The sequence below is a fragment of the Lissotriton vulgaris genome, chromosome 1_1, assembly GCF_964263255.1.
Source record: "Lissotriton vulgaris chromosome 1_1, aLisVul1.2, whole genome shotgun sequence".
Lineage (NCBI taxonomy): Eukaryota > Metazoa > Chordata > Amphibia > Caudata > Salamandridae > Lissotriton > Lissotriton vulgaris.
Genome location: NC_141685.1, coordinates 769,283,636 through 769,295,683, shown reverse-complemented (window position 1 = coordinate 769,295,683; position 12,048 = coordinate 769,283,636). Strand labels below are relative to the sequence as shown.

Sequence of the window (12,048 nt, the reverse complement as noted above, 5' to 3'; positions counted from 1 at the left end):
TGCTGGGACTTGTTTCAGAAGCAAACTACTTCTATGGACTTTTTGAAACGTCTTCAGATGGGAATGCTCTTTGGTTTTCTATGTAAAAATCTTCCCACTAATATGCTGGTAGCCGGCCTGAGTGGGGACTGATATGATTCAGTGATTTAAGCACCTGATGGAGAGATCTTTGTTTAACCTGAAGGTCAGAGATTCTAATCGTAATAAAATAGGTCGGTCAATGTTCCAGCAGCAGGGCTCGACAAATCCGCTCGACCACTTGCATTAGGTCTAGCTATATTTAGGTCCTACTCGCCCTTTCTGGCGAGTAGGAAAACATACTAACTTTTGTACTCCGTCTTTGAAAACGGAGCAAATGTGACAAGATAAGATTTATAGGCCTTTTAATAGCTCACAAAGCAAATTAGCAATAAAGGTGCCTTTAAATCTTGTCACATTTGCTCCGCTTTCAGAGATGGAGGTCAAGTAGGTTACCGTTAGGTCGAGATTTTTCAAAGTACTAGACCTGCAGGACTAGTACCAATTTTGAGATTTTTCGAGCCCTGGGCAGCATGGGGTTGCTTTGTGGGTACACGTTCAGTCATAGCAAGGTAGCTCAGTAGGTTACTGTGCCTGTTGCAGAGAGGTGTGTTTGTACAAAAGGTTGCATGTTTGAATGGTGAATCCCAATAGGATAGTCAAGTGTTCACAACGTTTTATAAAAAAGTCCCCATTTCATATAGCAAAGTGTAAAAAAGTATTTTCCTGTGACATCGGTGCTCAGGAGAAAACAGCATCACTGTTGTAATTGAGCTTGATTTTTATTGTCACAGGACCAGTACTTGCCCCGGAATTGATTTCTAAAGGCAGCTTTCAGAACCCAACTAGCTCAATGACACACTAAGTCTGAGCCAGGGCTTGTTTTTTGGAATCTCTCCTTGTGACCTGTCTTTCTCTGGCCCCGCACACAGTCAGAGCCCTGAGGGGCGCAGAGATCCGACTGCAAGTAACATGCAGTTTTCTTGTCACAGTAGCCTTTGCAAATGTTTTCAACGCATCCTGTATTGGAATAGCGCTGTGATGCCGCAACAATGACAGAAAGTACTATGCAATCAAATGAACACCACGGAGTGGGATGGCGCTCAAAAAGTTACAATTTAAAAAAAAGCATTGGCCGCGAGAGTGACGCGACCGCAAAAGTGATTGTGGCTGTAAGCGTGCTCACGAGATGGCGCCTGTGCTCGTAAGCACGCGTAACCGCAAGCTGTAGGCCACCATCAAATGCTTGTGGTACCATTTTCTGAAGCCTTTACTGAAAGTCACGCCAGAGCAGTGCATGCGCTGGCTCAGGCGAGACCGAAAAAGGGAAACAGGCATGCAAACAGTAATGATCAACAAGGAATTTAAGAAGGGGTGCCAGCCTTAAACAGGAGGAGATATGTTATTTAATACTGTATTAACGGATGGTGCATTTGCAAGGGACATAGTGTGGTCTGCTGAAGGGTTCCTCCATGCTGAAAACCAAAGATATGAAAAGAAGTGGAACTGAATGTGAGAAGCAGCCTGTGGAAAACTAAGTTGGTCGGACTAGACAGGGCAGGTGGATCAACAACTGCTGTGGTGAATACCTTCTATTGTACATATAAAGCCATAGGCAAATCACAAGAGACATACAATCCTTAGAAGTTTACCTCCCCCAAACATAAATCTCTCCAATATAAGAAAAATTGATAAAAACTTGCTACACTTAAAACACCACAAAAAAAAGTCCTGCACAGGAAGTAAAAACATCATGGTCTGTTACTGTGCCAAACACACAAGATGATGGACGGAATGTTGCACAATGTCAAAACATTCACCCCCAGTCACAGATTTGGGTTTAGTCCATTGTTATTTTGCTCACCAAGCCAACCCAGTTCAGACATGGCCATATGCAAATCAGTCTTGATCCTGTGCCTCATGGGAACACCCCACTGGAGTCAATAGCTTGACTCCAGTGGCTTACTGAGCACGGGACCTTCGTCTGGGCATACCCTTCCCACATAGGGTGACCAGCTCAGACGTGAGTCCCATGCTCTCCACACCACTGGAGTCAAGCTATCCTGGCTGGAGACGGCCGATAAGCCAGAAACCGGTCCTAGGATGCTTGATTCCGGTCCAGGAAAGACATGGCTTGGCAGTTGGGGCTGGACTGTTCCCATGAGGCACAGGGTCAAGGCTGATTTGCATATGGCCATGTCTCAACTGGTGTGCAAAAAAACGATGGCTTTAGGCCCGGATCTCTGTACTGGGGTGAATGTATGACATTGTTCTGCATTCTGTCCATCAACTGCGGTTTTTGCATCTGTTACTGTGCCACACAATGTATTGCCACCTCCAACAGTACTAAGCGGTGGGGTTAATGGTTTCCAGAGTGGGACAGAAATGGCGTGCTATCACGTCCAGGTTGTTGCTAGTTTGTTAATGGACTTAAATGACAAAAAAAAAAGTATTAAAAACAAAATCTGACCGTTACTACAATGATTACATGCACCCTTTTGCACACTTAAACGGGGGACAGATATGATATAAAGGCAGAGAATACCCAATTTGACTTCAGGTTTCCCATGATTTCAGACACCTGTCCTCTAGCCATCAATCTTACTTGAGTTTGCTGGTGGATGTCAATAATTGTATGAAACTAAAACCAAGCTATTTTATTTCCCCAGCCAGCTCCCAAGCATTTGAGACAATAGCCTGTCCAGATAAAAAAAAATCTATAAAGATAGCCCTAGGGGGTACAAAATGTGGGTACCCTAATGTTTTTGACAATCAGATTGCTAAAGCAGCTAGTATTGGCTTTCTCCAACTAAAGACTTTTGCCATTTATTGATAAAAGGTTTCATGCACTTATCATTAATGTCCCAGTCCGATCTCTTTTGGTAAGAAGCAATGAATCTTTCCTAACTGCCCCAACTAGAATTTTGAAGTCTTTAATTTTTTCACAATAATGTTGCTCGAGATACCACCCATGTCTAAAAACGTCTGCATATCTGGCTGGTTTTATTACAATTACAATGAATGCCAATTCCAAGTAGGGTAATCATCAAGTCCATGGTTCTAGTACATCCAGTGGTTTAGCAAGGTATACCCGATGTTATCTCCTCTAAATTCACCTAGTCCAAGTCTGTTTGCAATTTAAGTTCCACTTCACCATACCTTCTAGATGTGCCAAGAGCAAGAACCACATCCTGAAAGGAGCGTGCTTTAGGTCGAGCCTGGGCACTGCATGAGCTGCTCTGCGAGGCATGCTGTATTCGAGAATGTACTTGAAGCCCAATCCACTCTTCTCACACATTGGTCATTGGCTTGTGTCATTGTCCTTCGCAATTGCTGGCTTCTGATTCTTTAATAGGTTTGTTAGCCCCCCCCCTTTGGTACTGCCTTGTCTTCATTTGTAACCTCCAATTAGGACAGGAGCTTTTACGTCTGCTGTTCCACGGTCGGTCTTAAGAATATTTGTATCTGTAAGCATTATTTTTTTCTAAGAGTTTCTCCTACTGCAGGCATGACATGCTTTCCGGCAACATTCAGCGTGCCACGCGCACCTTCACTTACCAAGCAGGCCGGGACAATGGCGGCTGCTTCTTTGAAATTAAATAGGTCTCGCATTCACAAGTGTTTGAGCTATTGGCATTGTAAGTGAAAATGCCTTTTATTTAGGTGTTTATTCTCGAAACAGATAAATAAAAAGCATTGTCACTTACAATGCCAATAGCACAAACTCTCACAAATGCAAGAACTATTGCATAGCAAATGATTAATTGCTGCAGACAAAGCACTGAATTCTTGGGGAGATTTGTCTCAGCAGTTCAAATCTCCCCTATACATTCCTAGAAGCTACTGAAAGCTTCTGTTTAAATCAGTAGGACATATCTAGTGCTAATATAACATTCTATATGCGTGCTATGTATATATATCCTTTAACATACAATGGTTCTGAAGAGTTTTCCACAGCTGCTTGGAAAGAATGGTACTAAGGGTTGTTTCTCACTGCTATGAAGCAACTGCAGTATTTAGTAAAGTGTGTTTACTATAATGGTGTGTTCAAAGATCCATACACCAAGTAATTATGTAGCTTTACCCAGTTTAGTTAGCCGTCGGAGCAATGTTCGCTTCGACAGCCCCCATCCCCCCACCACCCTCTGAAAATTCAAATGCGGAATGAAATAAATATTTTATAAAAATTTGTCATAACTTGTGCACTCGCATGAGATTCTGGTTCTAAAGTAACAACTTCGAGCAAAACTGCTCCAAACAGTGTGTAGAAGACTGCTTAGGACAAAGTCACCTCACTACACGAAGAAAGACTAAAGTAGAAAAACCTGAGAAGGAAAGTAATGAAAACACTGAAAAGGGCCCCAGTACAACATTAGAGATAAGAAACAGGGTGAATGGGGGATGAAGTAGTACCATCAAAGAGGCATGGGACGGGGGGATATTCCAGAATACCCAAGGCACTTCCTTTGAGGGCCACGGGGAGATTGTTTTAAACCAGTTTGGGTGCGACACAGATTATAATGTGTGCAAAGGACTAACCATAAGGGTGTAACATAAGCTTACCAATGAGAGGGAATTTTGTCTGGAAGTACAATTTGGGCATTACAGTAAATTAACAAATGGAGGGTTTTGGGGCTTAAGTGGGCATGATGCACGTGTTAATACTTTGAATAAAATAGGATTGGTCGCAGGAGAATGTGGCTTTAGTTTAACAGGGTTAAGTCAGAGCTTCTTGGGGTCAAGTGATATTTAAATTAGGGGTTGAAAAAAATATATGACATGATGGTAAATTGGCCTCGGGGTTTGGTGGGGCAAGCAAAGCTAACCTTCGGTGTGAGAGCAATGCAGGGCTTGGAGAGGAAAGCAGAAATTTAATATTGGTTCAGATGGAAGGTAAGGCTCAAATCTAGCATAGACAAATGGGACTGGTTGAAGATAAGTGAGCAAGAGGGCCTATTTTTTGGGGGGTGGGCAGTGCAAGGCTGTAGGGGTCGGCTGAAAATCAAGTTTAGAAAGGGCAGCAGTGACAAGCAGATCTCTGAGTAACTGGGGCAGTGATTTAGAGAGGAGCTTACATTCCAAGGTTCTGTAGTGTGCAATATGAGCAGGTGTGTGTATGCACATCTTTTCTTCTTCTAGGACAGGGGTCTCCAATGTTTACAGTAGTAAGAGTTACTTGTGTTCAGTGAAAATCATTCCGAACTACATACCAGAAAATATTATATTGGCCACACTATGCAATATTACTAGCCGTGATCACTTCAGAGCAGGATTATCAGCAATAACGTAAAGAAGGCCGTCTGCTTTGAATGGCTCTACAAGGGTAATGCAGAACGGCAACATCTACAATGCCCCTGGCACCGGGGTAATTCTACCAAGGTAATATTAGTAATAATCTCCCAATGCTGCATGATTACCATTTATCCGTTTTAAATATTTTTGGGGAAATTATTGGCTTTGAAAACGCACATATTTTCATCTGGAATACTCACTTTTCAGCTTTGGTATACAACCAGAACCAAGCAAAAGCTTCTAATTTAGTAGGCGGGGCTGAACACAGGAGAGCAACACACAGGAGAGTAACTCACAGGTAGCTTGAGCTACCAGTAGTTCATGTGCTACTTGTTGGAGAAGCCTATTCTAGGAGGCCTGGGAAGTCTATTCCAGTCTATTGAGGGCCACCCAAACCATTTTACCCAACTTGGCCACAATTAAGGAGTTTTGTGCGAATCATTGCAAGAATACATAAAAGGCCCCGCAGAGGATCAGAAATTGAGATGGATAAAGTGGGACCTTTTTAGAAACAATATTATCACATATGCATCAATGATGAAAGCTCCGTCATTCTTCTAAGTTGATCAGCTGTGTTTTGACTGTTGACTACTCCTTTCTCTGAGTCGCTGAGATAAGAGACTTGGTGCTTTGAAGGTTTAGATATTTTCGCACTAACCACTTCCAATCGGTGACCACATTTATGTGTCTGCCACTCCCATCATTCATATTTAGCCTATAGCTAGTCTCATCCACTCCTAATACCGGTTTCTTCTTTAATGCAGATGACACTCAGTTTATTATTATTAGGCTGAAAATCGACCAATTGCCATGTTTCAACTAAGGTATAAGGGTGTTTGGACATTCATTTGCTCTAGCTGAAATCAAACATAACGGAGGTGATATTAGTGTGCACAAAGGTGGATCTCTAACTGAATGCCCATTGACCAAAAGAGACAGGGTTTCGTCATTGCAAAACCCTGAACTCCAGTTGGCCATAGACTTTCTTGCCCTCATATTTTGGCTGCTTTCTTCTGCTGGACCTTTCATTAAAGATAGCTAAGGAACAATATCACATTTCTCAATGACTGACAAGTGTCTTGCTACGTGAACCATGACTAGTTAGACCATATTAACTCTACTGGATTTAATAACATACCTTCCTCGGCGCCTCTATGTGGTTTCTTTGTGCAATCTTTGGCCGCTCTCGTGTTTTTACCCTAAAGCAAATTCACATCTATACTCCTGGCGGTCTTTTATTACGACATGTAATGCTAAGAGTTGGCTTTTCTCTGCATTACCATAACTTTGTAAAGCAATTATTCATGTCACCGAAACACCATGAATCTTATGCAGGTGGCCAGGAACCCAACAAAAACCAATTAACATAAAATGTCTGGCGCTATGGACCAACGCTATTCACTTTGCTTAATAACAAAAATGGCGCTCTGAGGATCACAGATATATACTTACTACGAAAAGGCACCACGGGGAGGGACCAAAAAGGATACCCACAGAAAAAGGGGAGGGCGGCAAAAACAATGACCAGAACTGAAAGGGAGATGGGAGTGAGAGCCAAAGCTAAAGGGAGAGGCTTGGAGAGTAAGAGAGGGGCAGAGCTAAAAGGAGATGGAGGGGCTGGAATGGCACGAGAGGGGGCCATAGATAAAATGAGTGGTTAGAAGAGCAAGTGTAATGACTAGAGCTAAAAGGAGGGGTAGGGGTTGGAAGGGCAAGATCAATGGCTACAGCTTAAGGAGGTAAGGGGCAAGAACGTTGGCTTGATCTAGAAGAAGGAGAGCAAGAGTGGTGGCCATAGATAATAGGAAGGAGAGGGGCAAGAGCAATGGACGAGTAAAGGGGGGTGTCAGGGCAATAGTGATCGCCAGAGCTACCGACGGGAGGCGGTCCAGAACGAAGCCAAGGTGCAAGAGGGGTAACAATGTAAAAAAATGGAGAAATAGGGGAGATTTTTTTGTGGGTGCAGTGGGAGATTTTCTTGGGATGCAGGACCTTACATGTGAAGGCGAGTGAAATACTCGGCCTGATGGAGATTTGGTGGGTGTCAGACGAGGACAGAGGGGTGAAAGGGGAGGTTGCAAAGATGAGAGCAAAAACGAACAAGCATTGGCAAAGCCAAAAGGTCTCATCTTCTGGGTGGGGGCAGGAAACAGGCTAAAGAACACAATGTAGAGCGGACAGGGAGAAAGCATACGAGCGAGAAGGCAATGTGTGGGGAGGGTCACATGGGAGAGAAAGGAGCACAGAACGCAGCAGGGGTGAGAAAAACATAACAAATTGGGAAGACAGCAGGAAAACACATGCACTCTAGTAGAGTGTTTAAACAAAAAGAAAAAACGTAGCGCCTGAAAAGGTGTGGGTTGGACTTGCATAGTAGTAGGCTAATGCTTTGGACGGGGTAAAGAACAAAAGCCCACAAACCTAACTAATAAGTAAGCCAATAAAAGCGACAACAAAGCCCCCAATTGTAAGCAATGGGTGGGCTTTATGCACGCTTTAAGACTTATATCTCCAATAGAGAGTGTTTTAGGCAAGACATAAAAAAGGGGTAAGGATGATGGGTGACCAGAGGAAAAAGGTTGGGGTGGGAATGAACAGAGCTAAAGGATGCTGAAGATAGCCCAGAGATTGAGCTGGTGCTAGGGATGTCCAGATATTGGGGCGTAGCCATTGCCAGAGCAGACGAAGAGAAGAAGGGAGCAACAGTTGGCCTCTGAACATGAGTAAAGTATTGGTAAATAAGCTCAAATGCTTGCACATCTCTTTATGGCCAACTACACAACTTTGGTGCTGTGTTCTGTGCGGTGGCATTCTAATATTTTGTAGAAGATCCTCAGTACCAGTGACAATAGGATGTGCTTTTTAAAGTAAGCAACAACTAAGTCAATTCTGTCTCTTGAGTGTCTTTCGGTGATGATGCAGTCAAGGGCAGTAGTTATTTTGTTTCCGAAACACCACCATAGAGATTAGTTTTTACAGTCGATGTTCATTAATTTGGCAACAACTCAAAAGCGGCTCATTATTTTTTAAATGCAGACTGGTATTTCTCAAGGTATCCGATAAACATGAGTATCTATCAAACAATTAATGAATGAATTGATTGAACCAAATTTGATGATGACCTGAGTAGGCAAAATAGCGGACTGCATGCATCCTTGCAGTTACAAAGACCTAGATGATGAAGTGGCGGTAATACGAATATTTAAAGATCACAGATAAAAGTTAAGCAGATCATAAACCAGGATCCATGCTTTAAAGTCTGTAGCCTCAGCAGCCGGTGTTTCTTCTCGTGCAATGTTGCGTAGGTCGAGAAAGGCAAATCGCAGGCACGAATTTTGAAGTCCTTGGCTACGGCCAGATGTTGATAGCCATGAAGTAATATACTGATATAGTAGACACACCGGGCCATTGTGCCCCATTTTTCCCTATTAAGACGTTTTATCTAAAGTGGAGAGTGAGAATATTATTTATTTTATGATATTTTTAAAGCCCTGATAGAGTGGGACCTGTTGCCCGGGCCGTAGCATTTTATTCTGACTGCTTTAGGCAGCCGCATGCCACCGAGTTGTGTTTACATATGGAGGAGAGTAATTTTAGTCATTGTCATTTCTGAACATGCCTGCAGCTTCTAATTTGAACCAGTATATAAAGGATAGCACCTGCCAAAGATGCTCAACAGTCACACACGGTCACCTCTCAGTCATGTGCTAACCACTTTCAGAGATTGACAGATAATGTCTTAATTAAACCGGTGACTGGAGGGGGCTAGCGGGCAGCGAGAAGATGACTAATAACGTTTAAGGAAATGCCTGGTTTCTTCACAATCGCATACCTGCATCTTTCAAAGATGAGATGGCGAGTGGAAATGACGGCTGACAGGGAAGGACAAACAGGCATCCCCCAGTGAGAGAATAGTGAGTGATGGGATGGGTAGCGTGAAGTAAATGACGAGCGACATGAAAGAAATGGGCATTGATTAAGAGATACAGAGGGTTCAAGGGCCTCCTTCCTTGTTCGTCGATTTCTTCCCTCAACCTCCTAATCTTCCTCCAGACTCCCCAACACTGTGTCCCCGTACCCATATACATGCCTCACCTTCCCTGTTGGTCTTACTGTACAGCGGTCCTCCGCTCCACTGCACAAGGCCCGGGCTCTGCAGCACCAACCGCCGCCCGAAAGACACAACCAGCGAGACACAGAGGGGGAGAAAGATGGCCGCCCGCCAACCGCCGGCGCGTAACGTCACCGCGCTCCCACGGTAGAAGCTAAAAACAAAGGAGGGACAAGTTAATAAAAGCCTTTTCATAAAGCATTAGACACTATGCGGCCATTTTAGAGTTTTATCTGCTCTTAATTCACATCATAGGACTCGGGAAACTTTAGGTCCCTTTTAAAAAATGTAATTTCTGGCAATGCCCTAAAAAAGAATTATGTGAACAGTTACAATATCATTCAATAAACATTTGTAAGCATCAAACTCATTCATTTTGAAATACAATTTAAATATGTCGTTGTGTGATTTTACATACGTTTATGGTAATTGTACGAATTTAGTGACGGTTTTTTCGGTTGATTCGAAAGTTGATGTAAATGTACACGTCTAAGAGGGCCCTTTTCGGTAGGGCTTTTATCCGTTCCCTTACCATGAAGGAAACGTTCTTCTCAGCATCAACGGGTAAGTTGACCCAATGTATTTTCCCTTCAGGGAAATACTGAAGCCACCTCTCATAGTAAAAAAAATGTGTTGACACGTGTCTAAATCCTTTGTACTGCTGTAAGCTTAAACAAACCCAACACTGAGTACCGAACACTACAAAACATTAATGGCTATTTTACTACCCTGTGTTGGAGTTTACCTTCTAGTCTCCTTCTATTTACAATCAAAGCACTTCCAACATGTCTGCTTTGGATCCACCTCACAATTGCGCATTGAGTCTGCTTCAAAGTCCCTTTTTGTTATCCATGCCAATGATTGCCTCCAAAGTATAGCATAACATAAGAATGAAAGGAACAATGGTGGCACCGAAACCAATCAGCGTGCTCTGACGTTTTTTTTTAGAAAGCGGGGGGGCGCAAGCATTTTTTTCAGGCTCATACTCGCTTATACGTTTTCATCATTGAGTTCTTTTTCAACGAGTACTAGAAACTCACAACAGCCTGTGCTGCATTTTAAATGTCATTTGACCACCATGAATAGGAAAATAATCACGTTTTTATTGCATTGTTGGACAGGCATGTGTAATACTTTTAACCAAGATGTACATGCTTCAGACCATTGTCTTCCCGACAAGACGGCTATTATGTAAAGCATATCTGTTTGTCGACTGGTAAAATGCCTACAATGCTGTAAGGCTTGGATTGCCCCATTCTAAGATGGCTACGGTACGAAAACCATTGGTCATTGTTCCCATTTCAAAATGTCCGCTTGTTTAAAAACACTGTCTTAAGCTACATAAAAGTGGTGTTGACTCTTTCCCAGAGAAAAATTCTGTAAATTTTGCATTCTGAAAGGATGGGGACGAGATACTTAAACAGAGATTTAAAATCCTCTGTATTTATTTCTAACATGGAGTTTTTATGTCGCTTTACTGTAATTTTCAGGTCTCGCCTGGCGTTGCAGCGCGAAGCGCTTCCGCCAGCGAGACTTAGTGTGGTTGTGTTGCCTTCCAAGTGGTACAGACCAGTGCACGAGCAGATTCTGGTCTGTGAACGCGCTTCCTAGAAACTGTGAACAAGTCAGCCTCTCACCAGACATGCCAACCCTCCCGATTCAGGCGTGAGACTACCGATTTCAAGGGTAGTCTCCCGCCTCCCGATTCCTACAAGCAAAAACCCAATTCCTCGTGGGTTTCAGCTGATAGGGGTTGGTATTGTGTAAAGTGCTAATTCTTTCAATAAAGAGTGGCGGTGCAGGGGCTCTCGAAGGGGTGAAAACCAACAAAGCGCCATTAACAAGGGAATCGTCTTTTAAAGACCTGCGAAGTACTAGGGGGGGGGGCTGTTTCAGCCCGGGCTGCCACAGGGGGGTGCATGCACAGCCAACAACCAGGCCAGTGTCCAACACTTGCATCACCCTCTCTGCCTGCCTTATGCTCCATGCTTCTGAAAGGTACGAAAAAAACGTGCATTTACGTTTCAAATGTCCGATCCTGCAGCAGCACACTTCCAAAGCCCATACACGTCAGTAACCCGATTCAAGGCCCCATTCTCCCGATTTTAAAAAAAAATCTCCCACTTTGCTTTCCTGAAATGTTGGCATGTATGGCCTCTCGCCTCTCTCAATCGCGCATGCACACACACAGCCACACTCATGCATGCACACACACACACGCTTGCACAAACACTCAGGCACACACACACACGCATGCACACACACGCAGGCCCACACGCAGGCACACACAGACACACGCAGGCACACACACATACCCCCCTACAACTAAGCCCCACCCGCCCCACTCACCGGGCTACAGGCTCCGTCACGCGGGGCTTCCCTCACTTGCATCGGCGGCCTCTACTCCTCCTACGTGCCTACAGCGTTTCACAGCCTCCCCTGGGGCGGGACTTCCGCCTTCTGCCCTTCTCGTCCAGTCACTTTGTGGGCGCGGGCTTCCCACAGAAAGCGGAAGTCCCGCCCCAAGGGAGGCTGTGAAACTCTGGAGGAGGCATACGAGTGCTGAAGTCTCTGGGATAACAAATCGGGCGCTCCCACTTTACATCCCCGTGTGCCAAGTCCTCTTG

General features: G+C 44.0%; 1 protein-coding gene across 3 annotated transcripts in view; it reads right to left on the bottom strand.

Annotated features, from left to right (window-relative positions):
- PRRC2C (proline rich coiled-coil 2C) overlaps positions 1 to 9,575 on the bottom strand; it is a 1,200,196-nt gene extending 1,190,621 nt beyond the window's left edge. For 2 of the 3 annotated variants that reach the window (XM_086955980.1, XM_086955997.1), the window contains exon 1: positions 9,406 to 9,575. The gene's annotated coding sequence lies outside the window, so the exon portion shown is untranslated. The remainder of the gene's footprint in view (positions 1 to 9,405) is intronic. The other variant, XM_086955989.1, reaches the window with a different exon arrangement.
- Between the last annotated feature and the right edge of the window lie 2,473 nt (positions 9,576 to 12,048).